The 21,819-nt window shown below is 32.6% G+C and overlaps 2 protein-coding genes across 3 annotated transcripts in view; one reads left to right on the top strand and one right to left on the bottom strand.

Moving 5' to 3' along the window:
* Positions 1-21,819, bottom strand: part of LOC149416723 (RNA helicase aquarius) — a 168,344-nt gene that overhangs the window by 94,043 nt on the left and 52,482 nt on the right. The window lies entirely within an intron of this gene.
* Positions 1-21,819, top strand: part of LOC149416725 (G protein-coupled receptor Mth2-like) — an 83,673-nt gene that overhangs the window by 43,219 nt on the left and 18,635 nt on the right. The window contains exon 1 of one of the 2 annotated variants that reach the window (XM_089640910.1): positions 19,640-19,893. The exons of the other annotated variant lie outside the window; for it this stretch is intronic. The gene's annotated coding sequence lies outside the window, so the exon portion shown is untranslated. Of the gene's footprint in view, positions 1-19,639; positions 19,894-21,819 lie in introns of those variants that run through there. 2 annotated transcript variants of the gene reach the window in all.

Genomic DNA, 21,819 nt, shown 5'->3' with positions numbered 1-21,819 from the left:
AGGTTCAAATTTGAGGGGATTACATGTCAAAACCAAAAAGCTTAAAATGAGAATTAAAGATTTAAATTAGCATATGAGTAAAAAAAAACATTTATTACAGAAGACGAAAAGAGCTGAGGTATAAATGATATTATCAAAGAGTTTTAGCATTATAAAAGACAGAGGTCGTATTCACCATTCATATTTTAATATATATTATGCATATCAATGTTTTTAACTTCCTTTCAGTGACAAGGTATAATATTTGGAAGTGGGCCATCGCCCACAGGTGACCCAAATATTTAGAAAAATTCTGCCAATCAGAATTGATGCCAATTGAACTTCCAGTCATCACAATAATAAATTATTATTAGATGATTTTTATGATAAATGAATCAAGTAACTACCGAATTCAGTTGATCTAGTTATCAGGTGCGAGAACATGACAATGGCACATTATTTATAAGTTGACCACTTTAAAAATGCAAGTGAAATTATTGAATGATTTTCCAACGGTATTTCTTTGATATATCAATGTTCAAGCACCTACAATTAGAACGCAATAGATTATGTTTACATAGAAGCAAACACGCTATGATGTCATAATTAAAATTAAATACAATAACTATGTTTTAATGCCAATATTCATTCATATTTTAGACGCCAACAAGTTAAGGTTTAGTCCAAGTTTCGTTAGGAAAATAGGACTATACATATGGTAATAGTAAAAAAACCCATAGATTTGTCGTAGCCGGTTTCACAATAAATAGTATACTTGAAACGGCCTCCAGCGGATAAACTTTTTCATCTTGATTAACATACTGACATGATTTTTGGGCTTATTTGCAGTCGGGAGACACTCGAGACAAATGCTTGCTCAAAATTCGTACACGTTTGGCATTTTCAAGACGATATTTGATTTTTTTAGCTCGTATGTGAAACTATTTACCCTTGGAGATCCAGTATTACTCCTCCAGAAATGACATAATTTCTTACGTTTCATTGAGGTTTCCCGTGCGGCCTTCTCTTTAAACTTAAATTAAAAACCCATAATTATGCCGTGATGTGTATTTGGAAAAAGCACAAAAAAAATCAAAAGCGAGTATGTACATGTATTCAAATATGAAACATAAAAGCTTAACCCAAAATCATAGGAAAGGACCAACACGAACGCTTTCCGCTAAATAATTTCGAGTACAATAATAATATAATTAGATCTGCGAAAATCGTGCAGTTTCCACTTGTATCGTTAACAATAAGAACAAGGAACTTACAAACATTATCAGAATAAAAGAAACGTATAATGTTTGTGAGAAATCGCCCAGTGACATGCGAGACTCGAAGCACGGTAGAGAAATGATATTAAATAATAAGTTCAAATAAAAAAAATGTGCAGTTTAGGCTTGTTATGGGGTGTGTGTGTGTGTGTTTTCTTTTACATTTTTGGATATTATTTTATCAGGAACATTTATGGGTTAATAATATTCCTTACATTTAAAAAAAAACAATTAGGTAATAACATAACCCAGTAACAAAGTTCACACCATCCACAAATAATAAATAAATAAAGTAAATAATTATATACACTAGGAGAAATATTTTAAAATACACAAAATATGCAAGTAACTTAGGTACAAACGGTGTGCCAATTTTGGGGGTAGGATATAAGAAAAAAACGTAAGAAATTAAAAAAAAAATTAAACTGAAAATAACCAGACGTAAAGCCAAAAAATATATTTTTTTTATTTCAATACCAAAATATAAATAAGAAATATTGTAACCATTTTTTTTAATAATGAATTTAAGTTAGTTAAATAAATAGTTTAATTAAATTTAACACATTTTTTTACTTATTAATAACAATTCTGCCTAATTACGGCAATAAGTTGTTATGACACATTACAACTTTTCTGATCGGTTGAGATTTGAACGCAAAAGTTTTTATGTCCACGGCTCTAAATAAATATTACATAAATAACATTGCTTTCGTTCGAAAAAGGTTGTTATCTATTGCAAACAACAGATCGCAGATCAGCGGGATCGATAATTTTAAGATGTCTTGTGATAAAAATTTTCTGTAATAATTTGTTACATAACAAAGGGGAGGCGAATCATGGTTTGGTTTCACGCCCTGTATCCCTCGTATGCCCCCCACCCTCTCAAAGTAATTTAGACATACCTACTTACAACTTGCTCATCTAAGATATCAATAACATGTCTCTCTGGTTTCAATCCTGGGATTGGTTTGCAGCAATTTCATCTAATCTCCTCTTCCATTCTTCCCTGTCTTGTGCGGCTCTTTTGACTTCTGCATATGATGAGCAGCGCACGTCCACCAGCAGGTCCTCCAGGTACTCTCGGCGTGGGCGTCCCCTAGAGTTGGTCCCCTCGGTCATACCCTCCATTATGACATGCAAGAGGCCTTCTTGTCGTATAACATGGCCGATCCATCTTGCACGCCTTTCGGACAAGGTCCTGAGCAGGTGCCTTCCTCCTTCGATTCTTTGGAGAACCTCCTCATTTGTAATATGGTCTCTCTAGGAAATTCCTAACAGTCTTCTATAGGACCACATCTCAAAATCCTCTAGTCTCCGTTTATCTCTTTCGGATAGGCACCATGTTTCGCAGCCGTACATCAAGATACTCCATACATAGGTCTTGATGAGGAGTATTCTCAGTTTTAGGTCTATATTATTCGATTCTATTATTTTCGACCTTTTATTGAATACAAGTTAAAAAATAACATGTATATCTATAATATTTACTCTGTGAAAGAAGATACCAGGTTATCTATGAAGTTTTTATGATAGTCATCAACAGAATAACTCTGATTATTTTCTATGTTGATGTCAGACAATAATAATTAATTAATAGTTCAAGTACTATGATAATAATATATTAACATGCTATGCTTTAAAATAAACATAAAACTCTTGCAATCTATGCTTTTAAAATCAACATAATGTCAAGCAGACGACGCAGCACGCAAACCTTAGCGATTAAATTTAAAATTTAAATTCTTTAATTTAATTTTCAAGGCGGCTTCGCCCAAGAACTCGCCAACTTTCCTTTCAAATTTAAACCACTATCGAAATGAAAAGTATGACGTCAGCAACATCCATTACTTTAGGGTTTTTAATAGGCAAGACCATCCAACATTCTGCTAGATTTATAACACTCTTCGCGGCGTATCTGATTGGAACGCTCGCTGGATTCAAGCCGATATTGTTAGAGTTGACTATACCAATATCACGCTACGTAAATACATCACGTAATAGCCGCAAGAAGATAAATCGGATTGTATTACAAAAGAAAATAAAAAGATTATTTATCTGTGATCAAGTCTGCAGTATAAACAGTAAAAAAATAGGCATATTGATTGGCAAACATCTCAGTTCGAGTTGATTAGTCGATGAAGTGAGTCGCAAGGAATTATTCAGAACTCTGCATTTATTTAAGAAACTAAACAATTTCCTACCTCTTAAATGCTAAGCAAACACTTGGCAGTACAATGTTTACTGTTCAGGGTTGTGCCAACGTGAGTTATTTAGATGTAAACAGCGATTTTACGAGCAAACTAGAGGGAATAACTATGCGTATTCGATCATATTATCTCCGAATAAGGTTGTCTCGTACAACGAATTGCTGAGGACAACCCTTTTTTAATTTTTGGAAAATATCGAACAAAAGTCTGTAACATTCCCTTTCGGACACATCTGCCCTCTGATAGACACTGCAGAGGAAGGAGGAAGGAGGAAGGAGGTAGCGCAACACGGAATAATACACCAAAAATATCGCGATAATACGGCAGTGAAAATCTTAAATCATAGCCACCTGAAAATAAACGGATATATTTTTATAATTAAATGATAGTTCTCCATATCCAATACCATTATAGCATTAATTTATAAATAGGTTAACTAGAAATTTCAATAAGTGTATTAAACTACTAAATTTTGCTTTTGTTAGAAGTCAACTTGAATACAATTCTCCCGTCTGGAACCCACATTACAAATTACTATATCCATGTACAAGCATGTAGAAAGAATACTAAAAAAAACTTCTGTTTTCTATGTTTTAAAATGGGTATTCCAGCAATTTTGTTGAACTACAATACTTTTTTAAATTAAATGAATATGCTTAAATTGTCTGACAGAAGGATTTTCACTGACTTATTATTTCTATGTAAAATTCTAAATGACACATTTGAGTGGCCAAAATTGCTTGCATTGTTAAGCTTTTGGATTCCACTGCGTAATACTAGAAGTCGGGATTTATTGCAGTGCAGAAATTTTGGTACTAACTACCATGTGTAATCCTCATTGCCCAGAATAATTATGGAGGTAAATAATCACCGAGTCAGTGGACATCTTTAATTTATCACTTAACAAAAAATACAAAAGATTGTTACTGAGGTAGTATTGTTATGTATACAAAATATGTAGGTACTGTATTAATATATAAGTTTTACTATTTATATGTAAAAGCCCCTAAAAAGGGCGTTAGTAAAGTAATAAATAAATAAGCAAACGAGAAAAATTATCGCCTCCTTAATATAGGCAAAATACCTAGCGTAACTCTGCGTCTATGGGAGTTTACAACACATAACAAATCATTTAAAGTTTCCGGGAGATATGTACCGAAAATAATATATAACTCAACCATATACATTCATATTGTCTACCAGTGTTGACGTATTTTGACAGCTGCTTCAATTTACCTAGCTTTAACAATCATAATACTAAAAAATCAAACTAAAAAAGTGGTTAACTCGTCTAATCAGGATAGTGCGCGTTGGGACAGTGAATTTTTTATCCCACAAATTATCTCGCTAAGGCGGAATACTCGTCATTATTCTGGTGTTTGTACCACAAAATACAATTCAGCGCAAAAGTGACTCGATCATTATATAAACACAAAAAACCTATCCCAAAGGCATTTTTAGCGTCACAAAGGCTCTGCCATCTCTCATACAAGAAACAAGCATTGTGTCGTTTTTTTCTTTTTGTGTGAAACTTCGAAAAACTACCTTTAAAATGAATACACTATGCTCCATCTGTAAAAAAAACATTGACACCCCGTCAGACTTCATCTCATGTTGTATCTGCGACGATAACTACCACTTCATTTGTGCCGATATCGCAGAGACCTCACGGCGAGGAACTAAGATTTTACAGTGGCGCTGCAAATTTTGCACAAAAACACAAAAAAACTCCAAAAAAAAATACGTCGGAAAAAAATCTAGAGCTGACATCTATCGAGAAACCTAATAAACAACCTTCATCAACACCAAAATCTACAATTGCCGCCTCATCATACGCCAGTGTGAACTTACCACCTACAACCACAGATGGCACTAGTAATCTGACAATCGATCTATTTTTAACTGAATTCGCAAATTTCAAAGACTCAGTTAATGAATCTGTTGGAAAAAAATACGATGCAATCCTGCTCCAAAATAATGAAATATTAAAAACCATTCAAAACATATCTCAACAGCAAGAAGATTTAAAATATCGAATAAATAATTTGGAAAAACTACATGAACAAGTAAACTCAGCCTTAAATTCAAGACTTGAAGACTAAAGACTAAAAATAAAGAAAATGAAATAAAAATTTGTCTCTTGACAGAACGAAATGAAGACCTAGAAAAAAGAATAATAGCGATCGAGATTGACCAAGAAAACAGGAACAGACGAATCAACAATACTTGTTTGGAACTTCGAGGGCTTCCAGAATTCAAAGAGGAAACATCACAAACCTTAAAAGACATTATATTCAACACCAGTAAAATAGTAGACTGCCAACTAAATACAAATGATATTTATAATATATATAGAGTATCACAAAGAAACAAAAATATTCCTCCAACAGTTAAACCTAGGTCAGTGGTAATTAATTTTAATTCAATACCGTTAAAAGAGGAGCTCCTTAATGCTATAAAAAAATATAACAGGTCTTGCGAAAAGATTGGAGACAAACTAAACACGGGAACAATCGGATTGTCTGGCCCCATTACACCCATATACGTCTCAGAACTCCTCACGTCTAAAGGCAAACGGCTTTGGTATCTAGCTCGCCAACGTGCGACGGAATGTAAATATAGGTACGTCTGGACGAAAGCAGGTCTAATCTACATGAAAAAAGATGACTCTTCTCGACCTATATTAATAGACTCAGAACAAGCTATACCGAAGCTCTGACTACCTGCTCTTTATTCTGATTATCGTGATAAAACTACTGACTACCGCTTTATATCGCCATTTCATACTCTATTACATAACAGCACTATATTATATGAACACCTAGGTTTTTGCATAACTCTAATTTGTACTGGAACAATTTTAATCCTAATTTTAATTTTAATCTTTATTCTCTCTAGAATGGTAACTACACTTATTATAAGATTATTATTTGATTTATTAGTAATATTACTAATAATTCGGCAAAAGAGAACTCTAATCAACATATCTTATATAACCCAGATATTACTTATTTTTCATACTTATACTACTTTTTACTGTCTTTTGAAAGAGAAAATGCCACACACTAACTACATACGTTATTTATTTCCTGGATTTTATTTCAGATATTATTTCTTACTCATATATATTTTATTTTTCCTAATTACATCATTTTGTTTACAGTTTTGTCGCTACATATTTCGTACTACAAGTATTTATATGATAATAAAATACTGTTTTAAAACTTTACCCAGAAAACAACAATTAATTTTTGAATTCTAATGGTAATAAACGATCTTCAACATGAAATCGATAGTATCTTAGTGCCAAATACTGAAATAATTTTTGAAAACATTAACAAAATTATGCAATTTAATTGGGAATCTAATAGGATTAATATTGTTCATCAAAATATTAGAACGATGGGAAACTTGGATGATTTTCTTATATTTTTGGAAGAAATAAAAGCTGTGGTAAAGTTCCATATACTAATTCTCACTGAATGCAGGTTAAATGATTCATACATAGCCAAACAAATTTCAGGCTATAACGAATACCATACAACATCGCATATTAACCAAAATAGCGGAGTAGTAGTATATATCGACAACACATTAAATTCCTTAGTACAAGAAATAAACATCAATCAGTGTAATTGTTTAAAAATCAACATTAATGAAAATTTAGGTATCCTAGCTATCTACCGATCACCATCGTTCAATGACATCCAAGATTTCCTGGAAAATCTTATTGGTGAGTTAAAAAAAACTAAGGATTATGCACAATATGTACTGATCGGGGACATGAATATAAATACTATAGGAGAAGTATTGCATAGGCAGTCCGACGACTACTTATGTGCTATGGCTGAAAGTAACTTTATTTCCAATATTAATTCTCCAACTAGGGTACAAGGTAGCTCAAGCTCATGTTTGGATCATATATATACCAGAAATATAACAAATTCAAATGCATTTGTAATACATAATACAATCACTGATCATTACACCACTGCAATCAGTATCCCAAACTCAACACCCAAAAAACATAAAATTAATCACAAACAGATTATCGATTATGAGGCTTTATTAAATGATCTTAATAATAAAAATTGGAAATATGTTTATAAAGAGACTGAAGTTAACAATGCTCTAAACTATTTTATTAATGAAATCGATACATTCATAACAAAACACACAATAACTAAACGCATTCCATATAGTAAAATACATCTCACACCATGGATTACCAACGGCATTGTTAAATCTATACACAAAAGAAATCACCTTCATAAAATAGCTAAACGAGACCCATTGAACGATACTAAACAGCAAAACTATTACCGATACCGTAATATTTGCAAAACCGTTATTCGCAAATGTAAAGAGCGTTATTATAAATTCTTACTTGATAAGGATAATTCCAGCAAAAACATGTGGAATGTTGTCAGAGACATAACTAAAAGTAAAAGAAATACCAATGCATCTGTAACTGAATTAAATACCGGAAATTTGATTATAACTGACAATCAATCAATTGCATGTCATACTAATCAATATTTTGCATCTGTTGGATCAAATCTAGCAAAAAATTTTTTATTAGAAACCCAGAAAACGGAAGACTCTTTAGCATCGACAATTGAAACAAAGGAACAATCTTTTTCATTTAATATTAAACCAACTACTGTAGAAGAAGTCTTAAAAATAATCAACAGCCTTAATACTACACATGCAAAGGGTCCAGATAGTCTAAATACACAAATACTAAAAAAAATTAAAAATCAGATTTCTGCTCCGCTATCATATATTTACAACTTAAGTTTTGCATCAGGAATATTTCCTGATCACTTCAAAAAATCAATAATTGTCCCAATTCACAAAAGTGGACCTAAATCTCTTGTAGAAAACTATAGGCCAATATCACTATTAAGCGCGATATCCAAAGTCATTGAAAAGCTTTTCAAAACTAGGTTAAACGAATATGTGGAGAAACATAACATTCTAAGTCCTAACCAATACGGCTTTCGGTCGGGTAAGGGAACGGATGATGCCATCGCATGTCTCACTGAAACTATTGCAGGGAATATGAACCGTGGCAAGAAAACTATTGCCCTTTTCCTGGACCTGGCCAAGGCATTTGACACTATATCTCATAAAATTCTTTTACAGAGACTTAGAAACATAGGAATAAAGGAAAAAGCTTTTCAATGGATAGAAAGTTATATATCTAATAGATTTCAACAAACCAGAATTAACGAAGCTATTAGCACTTCACTAAAATACACTTTTGGGGTACCACAAGGAAGTACACTTGGGCCCCTTCTCTTTATTATATACATAAACGAACTTTGTAACCAACACATTGGTGGCAAAATTATCACGTTCGCTGACGATACAGTTATTTTGTTTGAAGGAGATGATTGGAAAGAAACACACCACCTTGCGAACACAGGTATAAACAGAGTAAAACAGTGGCTGGACAGTAATTTGCTTACACTAAACATACAAAAAACAAAATATCTCACATTTAGCGCTACCCTTGCAGGTCAACCCAAAACACCTCATCACCTCACAATACATAATATTAAGTGTAGCCTTGGAAATAATAACCATACTTGTAAATGCGAAACCCTTGAATGTGTTAAATCTGTTAAATATTTAGGTATAATAGTGGATAACCATCTTAAATGGAAACAACAAATTGAAAACACAGCTAATAAAGTGCGCAAGCTTATTTATATATTTATAGCATTGCGGGAAATTATAAAAACTCAAGACATTAAAAAAATATACTACGGGCTCTGTAACTCAGTCATAACCTACGGTTGCATTGGATGGGGTGGAACAGAATTAACAATATTATACCCGCTACTGAAGGCACAGAAATCCATTCTACGCGTCATTATGAAGAAACCCTTCAGATACTCGAGCGACGCTCTCTTCAAGGAGTTTAATGTGCTTGATGTTCGACAGTGTTACATAAAAAAAATAACAATCTGCGTCCACAAAAATAAAAACAAAACGATAACAGTCGATCATAATCATCAAACCAGAAGTAAGAGCAGAAACGACCTTTCTATTCCAACTAGTAATACTGCGGCTTATCAAAAAGTTTTCTCATACCTGGGACCAAAAATATACAACAAAATCCCCTATCAATTTAAACTGTGTGAATTATCAGCCTTCGGTACTAAAATTACTAAATGGTTATTAGACTTAGGTAGGACAGATTCCGAAAAATTATTAAAAAATGTAGTCTGAGTTGATTTCTTCGATTTTGTATTTTGTATTTACCTAAAAAATATTTTCTTTCTTACATTTATATGTTATATTTTAATTTTATTTTTATATTTTACATGTACCTACCTGGAATTATGTACACTCAACCTGCCAATTTGACTGTCCTAAAACGGGAAACTTCCTAGTTGGACAGTCAAAGCTTCCTTTTATATTTGTATATCTTGTATGTAATAAATGTAAAAATAAATAAATAAATAAATATAATATGTTTATGGTTGAGGAAGCATTAAAATGATATTATCTCCCGAGCAATATTCCAGAAGTTCTTTCCTTAGCAGGTGAATTGTGGGGTGAATGAGACCAGAGAGATATGATGATATCAAATCTGCAGATATAGATAATAGAGGTCTTGAGGTAATGGTTGAAGTTCCAGAGGAAATGATTACTTTTGAGATTCAATTTTAATAACTTCATTTTAAAGAATAAATGTATATATTTTATTATTTTTTAATTTCTTCTGAAAGCTTATCACTTTGTGGTGGCATTATTTATTTTACTAAAACAGAAATAATTTTGCTTACATCACTTTATTATATATAGCCTCCTACATTTTTCATGAACGAAGTTCACCTTATCAGGAGTAAATATAAAATATATACTTACACTGTAAGTGATGTAAACAAAGTTATTTGTGTTTTAATAAAATATAAATATAATATTCAATTAAATACAGTAAAGACAATGTCAATAATGAACAGAAGAACAGCATGAACATGGAGGAACAGCTTGTTCGTGTTTAAATACTTTTCTAATAATCGTAGGAAGTTTCCTAGTTTTAAGTACGATACGCAAAAAAGGGGTCGCGTAAGAAATTGATTATGAGTAAAAAAGTGCTTATTTCGAAATGCATGAACGCAAAAAAGGTTGACGCTAACGGATTTTTATTTATACCAAAGGACTGGGATTATAACATGGCCTAAACGTATACATCCTTAATTTTTAACTATGTGAATTATTTTTTTTCAATCACTTACACAATTTTATTTTCCATAGAATATCCGCGCTACCGTGTAATACAGTTCACCAGTATTTGTATTGATTTCCCGGCCTACCACGCAAGGAAACAGCCGGCTCTGATAACAAAAAACATCCAAATAAGGCATGATAGCGTATCTCACATCAATGCCCTTCACACAAAAATACTACAAAAATATACATATAACTTACTTAGGTCTCAAATGTCTTAAATACTGAGTGCAGCAAAACAAACAGTGCAGTGTTGAAGGGCCGGTACATCCTGTGTGGTGGGGGTAGGAACCTGGAAGGGGTCTCATTGTGTTAGGAAGGTCGTGACGTTTTCAGTCATTACCATGGTTTGGTCCCGACAACAACCGGGTTTCGCCATCCGCACGTTTCATTAAAATGGCCGTTCTTTCGTCGCCACCCAGCGGGCCTTCCGGCTGCAATTCGCGACTTCTTCCTGTGGGGCTATCTGAAGGAAACTGTTAAACATCGGCCTCACTCCTCAAAATCGCCGTTATACCCGTCAAGATGTGTAAAAATGCGACCGAAAAAATAAAAATAAATCGCCTTCATCAACCTGTATCGCTGCTGGGGGCCATCATCTTTCTGATGTAATCTTCAGGAGTTGATGCATAAAACGGAATGATTTGACGAATAAAATTTCTCTAAGTTGCACACGTGTAAGTTTTTTTTAATAGCCCTTCAAAGCTGCACTGTCTGTTTTGCCGCACCCTATATGTGTTTTGTGGTGATTTTTAACGATTTTTTTTGAGATTCGTTTAACGATATCGTTATTTAAATGAAAATATAAACTGTAACCAAATAAAACTGTTTATGGCTCCGGGAAAAATCATAAAGTATTCGCGTTTTATTGCAAAAATAACGAGCCGGAAACGATCAAACTTTTGATGCTGGTCGGAATTATTATTCTAATTTCAGATCGATTTAATCGATTATTTCATAGGCGAACCAGTCTATTCCCGGCGACCGATAACATGCTTGAACTTAGCTACTTACCTTACACTTTCTTAGTTGCTTGCCGTTTTAGCCTGTAGTCCCAATGGTTCGGTAAGGGTGAGGAATCAAAATAAACCGAAGACCCTGCGCAGAAAAGTAAATTTCGCAACGGTTTACAGCGCAGTCATTGGAGGACTTTTCTGCGCGTAGTCTTCGGATTATATCTATTACTTACTCTTACCAATCCAATGGAACGACAGGCTAACTTATTTCATTCTTACGCGCCGGTTCAGCGTCGGTACAGTTAAGCCGGCCTTAAGCACGATTTAAGTCCGTTTTAAGGCGATATAAGACTCTAATAACGGGGGTTTGCTCGACGCACATATTTTAATTATTTCTGATGAACGTATTACTAAAATCAAAAATGTTTCTAGAAGGATCCTTACGGAGGTAAGTTGTTTATATTTAAGATTTATAAAAACAGGACCTAAAAATAAAAATATTTTATGTAAAACGGTTTCAAAATTTGATAAAAAAGGTTTTTTTACCATAAAATTACCGGGAAGCACCAGATTTTAGTTTTTTAGACGACTAATTAGTAACTTCCCGAGGAAGACACAACTTCATCACTTATATCGTTAAGATTCCCACTACATTTTAGAGATTTGATATGGCAAATTCAACCGCAGATCTGTCCAATACACCAATATTTTTGTGCACGGCTGCTTCACTTAGGTCGTTAAGATTCTGGCTTTTTTTATGGTGTTATTTCGTCTTAACCGCACCTAAGTCGTGGTAATATGTTAAGATATTTACTCTTCCTACCTTACGCTCTGCGTAATATTTACACCGCGATTATAAGTAAGCAGGGGGGCTTGGGAAATGACAAATACTGTTATATAATAGGTATATCCGTAGCGAAAACATTTCAATGTTATGATTCATTGTCATTGGATCAGCTGGTCACTCGAAGCACGTCAGAATGGTATGAATAATCTTATTATTTAAATGGTTTGTTTAATAATGACACAGGGTTTAGAATCAGAACGACAGTTGTGATCACATTGTCATGGGTTGCGGTTAAAGTTGACTAATCAAAAAGCGACAAAGTTTTTAATCCCTCATTTGAATGTTACTTTATACGGCAAAAAATATATTCCATACGAGTAGTTAATTGTTTTCAAATGTGTACTGTAGATACTAAAACGTGTTTCTTTTCTTTGCAAATGTGATACATACTCATAAAACGTAGTTTTATAGGATGATACCATGCATAAACAAATAATATCATAGCACTTAAAACAATCCTCATAAAACACGTGCTGTACCTTGCATTATGATATCGTAGTAAATGGCAATTATATAGATTATAAAGAATAGTGGTATTAATACTGTTCCCTGAGGAGCTCCAAGTTTCACAGGTTAATAAACTACCTTCTATTGTAGAGGTATATCGGTGGGCATAATCGACATCCATTACGAAATGATTTATCATTTTAAGAAATAAAAGATTTGACATATCCGAGGGTTTACTATACTGTGGAAGGATTCCACATTTAACAAGAGCGGAGTCTGTCACTTATAGTTATAAGTTATAACTATTTACCCGAGTGTCTAGATAAGTACAATTAATAACATGACTTTTCCATAGTTATTCTAATATTGACACTAGAAATGATTACATAGCGTGATAAGCTAGTAAATAAATTATGTAATATAATGTCAACTCCTAGAGCTTTGAAGTACCTTGTGACTATTTCTTGAAAAAACTCCATGTCGTCATTAAAGTGGTTTTTAGTCACCAGATTTGCTGTAACTTCAGAATGCGTGGAACAATGTTTTTTTAACATTATTGCTGCATTTGCATAATCTGCGGGCAATCATATTAGACACTATGCGGAGACTTCTCCTTTGTCGTTCGATATCGCCATGGTCCGATAGGTCTTGATTAATAATGTGCCCCAAGTTACTTTACGTTCGTACATATATTTATTCTTGCCACTTTAACGTGTACGGGGAGCATCGTACTCGTTTCGGGATTTTTCCGTGGTGGAACGTAATGACTGTTTTGAGTGCCGATAAAATTAACCGCTGTTTAATTGTATTTACGTTATGCAATCTTAACTTCTAGAACTTTCTAGTACCTTATGAATATTTCTCGAAGCAACTCCATAACGTCATTTAGGTGATTTTTAGTCACCAGATGATCAGATGATATATGTATATTAGGTATCGTTTTCCCTATCTTCTGATAGGGGATAATGACTGTTTTGAGTTCCGATAAAATTAACCGCTGTTTAATTGTATTTACGTTATAAAATGTTAGCTTATAGAACCTTCTAGTACCTTATGACTATTTCTCGCAGTAACTCTGTATCGTCATTTAAGTGATTTTAGTCACCAGGTTCAGATGATATATCTTAGGTATCGTTTTCCCTATCTTCTGATAGGGGATAATGAGTGTTTTGAGTTCCGATAAAATTAACCGCTGTTTAATTGTATTTACGTTATAAAATGTTAACTCATAGAACCTTCTAGTACCTTATGACTATTTCTCGAAGTAACTCCATAACGTCATTTAAGAGATTTTTAGTCACCAGATGATCAGATGATATATGTATATTAGGTATCGTTTTCCCTATCTTCTGATAGGGGATAATGACTGTTTTGAGTTCCGATAAAATTAACCGCTGTTTAATTGTACTTACATGCCAGATAGCGCAAATGAGAGGTGAATTAATGCGATATAAATTTAGAAGTGATCTAGAAAAGGACAATATATTGACCCTCAACTTAATGGGGAATTAATTAGAACCTCATGTAGGTAACTTAATTATTCAGAAAAGGCTACCAAACTTTAATAACATAATAGCTGACGTGTAACCGGTGTTGCTCGGACACTTCTATACTTTCTATAAATATAATATTAATGTGTTTTATATATATATATATATATTTAAAAAAACCGCCACCTCCTGGAATTTGTAGGTCCCCATAACGTCTCTAATTTTAGTACTGGACATTTACTGAGCTAATACAGAACATCCCAAGGTTCTATAGTTTCCGGAAAAGCCAAACTTTTTCATCATTTTTAATGATGTAATTTATAAAAAGATCATTTTTAATGATGTTATTTATAAAAAAAATTGTTTTCTTCAAGAAATGATAATTGGCACACGACTTGCACGTATATCGAAAGAAATAAAAGAGTCTGTGTTTTTATTATTTAAAAATATATTAACTACTTAGATGGACTAAGCGCACAAACAGACAGACGCTGATAACGAAGTTCGCTGGGGAATATGAATCTAACGAAAGATATTTAGGTAGGTACGAATAAGAAAATCTATTCTTGTCACGGCGCCTTTATTGCTGACATGTTTATCATCTGACACTTCGTAAATAATAACGTTATTCTTTGAGACAATGGAACATGTGTAGATGGATTGTGGATAGCATACAAATACGATTGGTCCATTGAATGACAATCAACATTGCTAAATTACATACCAGACCTGTATAAAATAATATAATTTCCAATACATAGATAGAAACAAATTTAATTTTGAATACCATGATGAGATGAATAACTACCATTGGTTAACCCTAAGGACCAGTTGTTTCGCAGAAATTTACAAGTGACAAAGTCATCAATTGGCCATTCAGCGCCATTTCGTTTTTTTTAAGTTGAAAGGTTCCGTTAAATACCTATTCTAAGTCTGTTTCAGCTTTTGAACAACTGTGATCAGCAGAAGAGGACAACTATCATGTTGTTAGGCTTGTGAGCTTGTTACAATTTGAAAGCTAAACGCACCTGGTATTAGTGATTAAAACGGGGGACCTTTCAAGAAAAAGAAGTATGTTTCAAATTCCAAAAAACGAACTTGAGCTGTCAAGGTCATTTTATGACAATGTTTCATTTGAATTTCTGTGAAACAACCCGTCCTTAGATAGTGTGCCAGCTAAAATGCCGAGCGGCCTGTTATGCGCCGGCTAACGTCAATTTTCCTAATAACGTAATAACTTACTTGCTTTTTGCAAATTGCAGACAAAGACGAGTTTTGACCATACTTTTCCATTAGACTGACTCATGATTCATGAATCACAATAAGTAATCATTATCATTAATATGGGCGTTTGCAGAATATTTCTCAAGAAAAATAACCACCTACGTCATTCCAATTCACGAAACATCATTCATATGGACATTCATTCATCGATTCGTTTTCTGTCATACTAAAACGTACCGATTAACGGCTTTGGTAGCGTAGAATAGTGAAACATGTGATTCTTCATTGAAGAAAAATAAAAGATAGGTAGGTAATATACGTTTTAAACAAACTAATAAAATGGAAAGTATCAATTACCTGTTAGTATTTGTTAAGAGTTCTTAGAATGTCGTTCGACTTACCGATCATTGGGTTGGTTAAAAGGTATATTTCAAGTTACTTTACGTCAAGATAAGAAATTTAACAGATAAGAATTTGTAAACTTACGTCAAAGAAGACATTATGACGGCTTAGGAAATTCCCAAATTAGGAAAACCCAAACAAATTCATACAAAATACACCTTTAATAAGGTGAGGTTTGTAAATATGTATAAATACTATAAATATGAGGTGATTGAAATGAGAAATGATAAAGGGCTATTGTCCACTTTATGTATAGGTACTACCTAATGGTATGTATACACTTGCGAACCGAGCCACGAATTACGGGAAAGGAACGAAGCAACCGCAAATGGCGCGAACAAATGGCGACAGTTCGGCTCGCGTATTTATACGTAGCATAATACCAATTACCAACCGATATTTGCAGCGTGCACTTCATCTCTCGTTATTAGATTAGCAATACTAAATCCTGTCCTTACCTTAGATAATTATTTGAATGTTTGTATGTATTCTTTTTGGTTTGACTCTTACCTACTGACTATTTTATTTTCTAATTTTATTTTTATTGTTTTTAGGCCTCAGAGGGTTATTTTTTATTAGTAAGAAGAAAAAATTATCGCAAAAACAATTGTTTATTTTTTATTAAATAACAATGCATAAATATAAAGATAATATCATAATAATGGATTTCAATCCAAGCAAAACAGCCAAAACGGAATCTGTCGTTATACTTACGGTATTTGTCGCTGGAATAAAGATTGCAACAGAGCAACAAAAAAAATAGACGCTAACTAACTAACTAACTAACCATCACGCCGTTTTCCCGCAGGTGTAGGCAGAGAGGACGGACCGCCAAACAACTCGGTCTTGCCTCATTCACATTCATACAGCACACACTCCTTGCCTCATTTACATTCATACATCGTCTCATACATACTCTTCTATTGTTCTGACTCTTGACATGGCCCGACTCAAGTATCTGATTCACTTGGTCGTGCCATGTCTTCCTCGGGCGTCCCCGACTTCTGCTACCATTCACATTTGCATCGTATATTCTCCTTACACTCCTTTCTTCGCTCATTCGCTCTACATGCCCAAACCCATAAGGAATATCCTTCACAACCGATTCGCAAAATACGGAGCTATACTGAGGAGGAACAATGGATTTGAAAAGGTTAACTCTGAACTGAAAAGTCCTAGAAACCTTTTTGTTAGTGGTCTAACCACATCATAATAATTATTATATTCCTAAGACAGTAACCATATAGAAAGGATAAATAAATAAATTGAGATAAATACGCACAAACACATATATCATTATAAATGCCGATTTACATTCTCTTTTGATATTTTTCTTTTAGTGTTATAATTATATTTTAATTTTTAATATTTATTTTTATTTTAAATTTATCTTTATTTTAATGTTGTTTTTCTTTTTTTTTAAATGTATAAATTCTTAAATTATAAAATGGGGGCCTCAGCACGGGTAAACAACCCAGTGAGGCCAACATTACTGAATTGAAATATGAAATATTGTAAAAAAAAATGTATCAACAATAAAAAAAAAAATAAAAATAAAAAAAAAGATAAGTAAATTAAAATTTAAAAAAAAAAAACTAACTAGCGCCTATTTATAATTTATTGTAGTCGTTGTATAAGTATAAATATTTATCAAAAAGACACGCAAGATTTTTTATGTAGCTGACCTCTAATGAGATAAATGTGTGTTTTCTATGAAAATATCTAATAGCATATCACCGCCGACCTCATATTGACAATGACATGTGTGAGAAGCATTAATAATCATGTAAATAATATAAACATGTCCGTTTCGATGGTCCAAATATTTTAAAATATATTTCAAGATAAGCTATGGGTCTTTACAAAAATGCCGAAGTAAAAAAAACAGCTATGGGTCTTTACAAAAAAGCCAAAGTAAAAAAAAAGCTATGGGTCTTCACAAAAATTCCGAAGTAAAAAAAAAGCTATGGGTCTTCACAAAAATTCCGAAGTAAAAAAAAAGCTATGGGTCTTCACAAAAATTCCGAAGTAAAAAAAAAAGCTATGGGTCTTCACAAAAATTCCGAAGTAAAAAAAAAAGCTATGGGTCTTTACAAAAATGCCGAAGTAAAAAAAAACTTTAATTTTATTGAAACTTTAGAACTCTCAAAAATGCGACATTATTCAAATAACGTTGATTCAGAGAATTACTGAAATACAAAAATAAAAATAAAATAATTATCTTAAAAAGTGACATATTAAATACAAATAATATTAACCAGTAACTCAACCTTGGCAAGGCTCCGTAGTAAGCACTCAAAAAGTTGAAGAAGACGGTTTGTAAGGGAGATATGAAAATACGAATGTTAGAGGGAGCGCACTATATATATAAACGATAATATTTAAGCGAAAATTGTGAAAATATTTAGTAAAACACGACTCATTTTAAATATAGAAAAAATCTCTCGACAAATTCCTAAGTTGCATTTAGACATACTGAGATTTTTTTCATACTTATAACATGTAAAATAACAGAACAAAATGTAATTTTTATAAATTGCTATTTTTCTTATATAATTACCGTTTTGACTGTACAAATGTATGAATATTATCTTCGAAAACAACATACATTTAAGGTGTTTAATTTTTGAAATTAGGAATGCGGGGCTTACAACATTAATATTAACCACAGAATCATTAACAAACCTCTCACTAAATCGATATCTTTGGGCTTTTTGTATGAAAAAAATTGATGCAAATAAACCATAGATATGCCAATACATAGACAGCAAAATTCTCATTCGGAGCCTACTTATTATACTATACACCAATGAAAAACTCTGAAAGTTTATTTCATAGACAGTATTTCATTGGTATGAAACAAATTGTTCTAAAGAAAACATAGATATGCCAATATATAGACAGCAAAATTCTCATTCGGAGCCTACTTATTATACTATACACCAATGAAAAACTCTGAAAGTTTATTTCATAGACAGTATTTCATTGGTATGAAACAAATTGTTCTAAAAAAAACATAGATATGCCAATATATAGACAGCAAAATTCTCATTCGGAGCCTACTTATTATACTATACACCAATGAAAAACTCTGAAAGTTTATTCCATAGACTTAAAGAGTTTTTCATTTGTGGATATAGTTAGGCAATCATATGATGTCACAATATTTCAGTTCCAATTTTCGATCGGATTTATACCCCTTGCATAGAATGCTACAGCCACGTCCGGAAGGTTGAACGATTTTTTTTAGTTAAAATAAACAATTAGAAGCAATACGAGCAACGGGTGGAATAAAGGCGAAGTAGGGGAAATTAAGATTATATCCTAAGGAAGTAACCTTATTAATTTCTTCAGTGAGAATAATTATTGATTTTGTTAGTAGAAGCCGACGAAAGAATCTTTTAAAAATAAGTGAAATTACACCAAGAAAGTCGAGAAGAAAAAACTGATAGTAATCTCATAAAACCCATGTGACAACGAAATCGTGTACACTACTACGTCAAAACGTGAATTTACGCAAGATAACGTTTTCAGTTTTCACTCTTTTCAGTAGCGCGCTAGCATTTGTGACGGAAGCTCGTCTATTGACGAAAAGTTAGACTGCAAAAAAAAAACATCGCGAATAATACACAGTGAAAAAAAAGCATCCAGAATATAATATTGATATAAGAATACCAGCAAAAAATAATGTTTTAAGTTTAGCAAGTTATTTTTTACTAGTGCAAAAATAGATATGTTTTAACATCTCTTTAAACGCGACTATTACAAAAGTTTCACAACAAATGTATATCCAGAAATAATTGAAACTAAATTGCGTATGTAAGTAGTCATATTATTTTGTTTAATTCGCTACAAAAATATCGTAAAATACGCACTTCAAAATATCTCACCACAAACCGCACGAAAGAATTTTCATTTTTTTAATAGATAAAAATGTTCTACGTATATTGTGTGTGCATATTTAATTTTTTTAAATATTATTATCAATGGCCACGCGGTGGACAGACCAAAAAAATACTAAATTTACCGCAAACACTTTTAACATATCAAAATCAGGTAAATTTAATGGGTATTAAAGTCCCTGCATCTAATAAAGCGACCACAGCGTGTGTATAACTACTACTGTAAACAAGTAGTTCGTTGTCGTCAAATAATAATCAAACAATTCAAATTAAATAAACAATAAAATAAAGTTTACAGCTCCATCGTGTGTAGAGTTTGAATGTGATTATTTGTTACTATTTTAATTATAATATTGGGTGCGTTTTTCTTTTGGCTATCTGTCTTTGAATACAATCGTTCCTCTCAGTAAGTATAATTATATATGGTCTTAAATCTGTGCGTTTCTGCAGGTTGATGATCGGTCAATTCTCATAAATTATCAAAGAATACCCACAGAATATGGAGATAAATGATGGTATATCAATATTCATTTAGTGTGATAGAACTTTATATGTGATGATTGTCCATAACTTATCTATGTTTAGGTACATTTGCTCTCCTAATGTTAAAACTTGTACCATATAAAGTCTTTGAAAGATCGACCCAAAATTAGTTTTTCGTAGATTTTTTATGTGGCCTTCTCAAAAATATTCCATCCCCTTTAACTGCATATTCATTATCGGTTAAGAGTTTTACAGGGATTGAATTTGAACCTTGCTTCGATATGAACCTTGCTTTTTACCCCTGGCTCTATCCCACTGACTTTCTTTTGGGTATGCTCGGAATGAACTATTTACGAGTCAGGAGGGATGTGCGCATTGCTACACATTTCTTTAGACTGATTCGTGGACGGTTTGAAAACTCGGTCATCATGGAGAGCATTCATTTCTATGTTCCCTATGGTTAACATAGACTATTTTATCTCCCGGCCTGCAGAACTAACTTGCCAATGGTCATGCCTGTGGGGAGAGCAATCTTGCTGTTGAACAGAATCAATTCAGATATCATTTTTAGAATCAAAGAAGCTTCCTTTAAAAGGCAAGCTCTATTATTATATTATTATTAGTTGATATACGCACTGTTAATATTAATCTAAGAATTTTTATTACAAAAATATTTTAAAAACGCATTGAAATTAACAATTTTGTAATGTTTTTGAAATGAATAAACAGAATTGAATTGAATTAAATGTCCTTTGAGACTTTTAAACTTCTGTTATTTAGTGTTATAATTACCAAGATATTTATTTTAATTTAACGTATGTAAAATTATTATCGTCACAACTGTTTCGGCTTCATTGTCATTTTCAAACTGTATTTCAAAATAAAGCTTATACGAACCGAAGCTTTAATTGGGGTTTTGCAGTATGTTAAAATATCTGATAAATATGAAAATATGTGGCCTGGTTGTTTGTTTTGTTGCTTGTTCGTGTGTCTTCTAGAAGGTTCTTCTGACAGATTGAAAATAACTCCTTAACTTCCATTATATACATATTTCAAATAACGTACACTTTCTCCCTTTCAAGGCACGTAAATCAAGTGTTATGATATGTATAAGACACTTGTGTAAGTTAGGACTACATCCAAATCGCCAACGTCACACTTCGCTTGAATCTAAAATCAATAAAGACGAGAATACATTTTGACTGCATAATGTGTTGTTTTTTCACACTCGGGTTTCTGCCAAATCTATAACTAAATGCCAGTCATGATATCTTTACAAATAATATCATTCAAATATGAAACAGGAATTTTTAAAATTGCATTAATAAAATTATAACAAGTTAACAAGAAGCTAACTAAG

The sequence above is a fragment of the Hesperophylax consimilis genome, chromosome 16 (assembly GCF_061612785.1).
Source record: "Hesperophylax consimilis isolate HC1 chromosome 16, BYU_Hcon_1.0, whole genome shotgun sequence".
In the NCBI taxonomy this organism is placed as follows: Eukaryota; Metazoa; Arthropoda; class Insecta; order Trichoptera; family Limnephilidae; genus Hesperophylax; species Hesperophylax consimilis.
The sequence above is the reverse complement of the archived record's forward strand: the minus strand, read 5'-3'. Positions and strand labels throughout refer to the sequence as shown.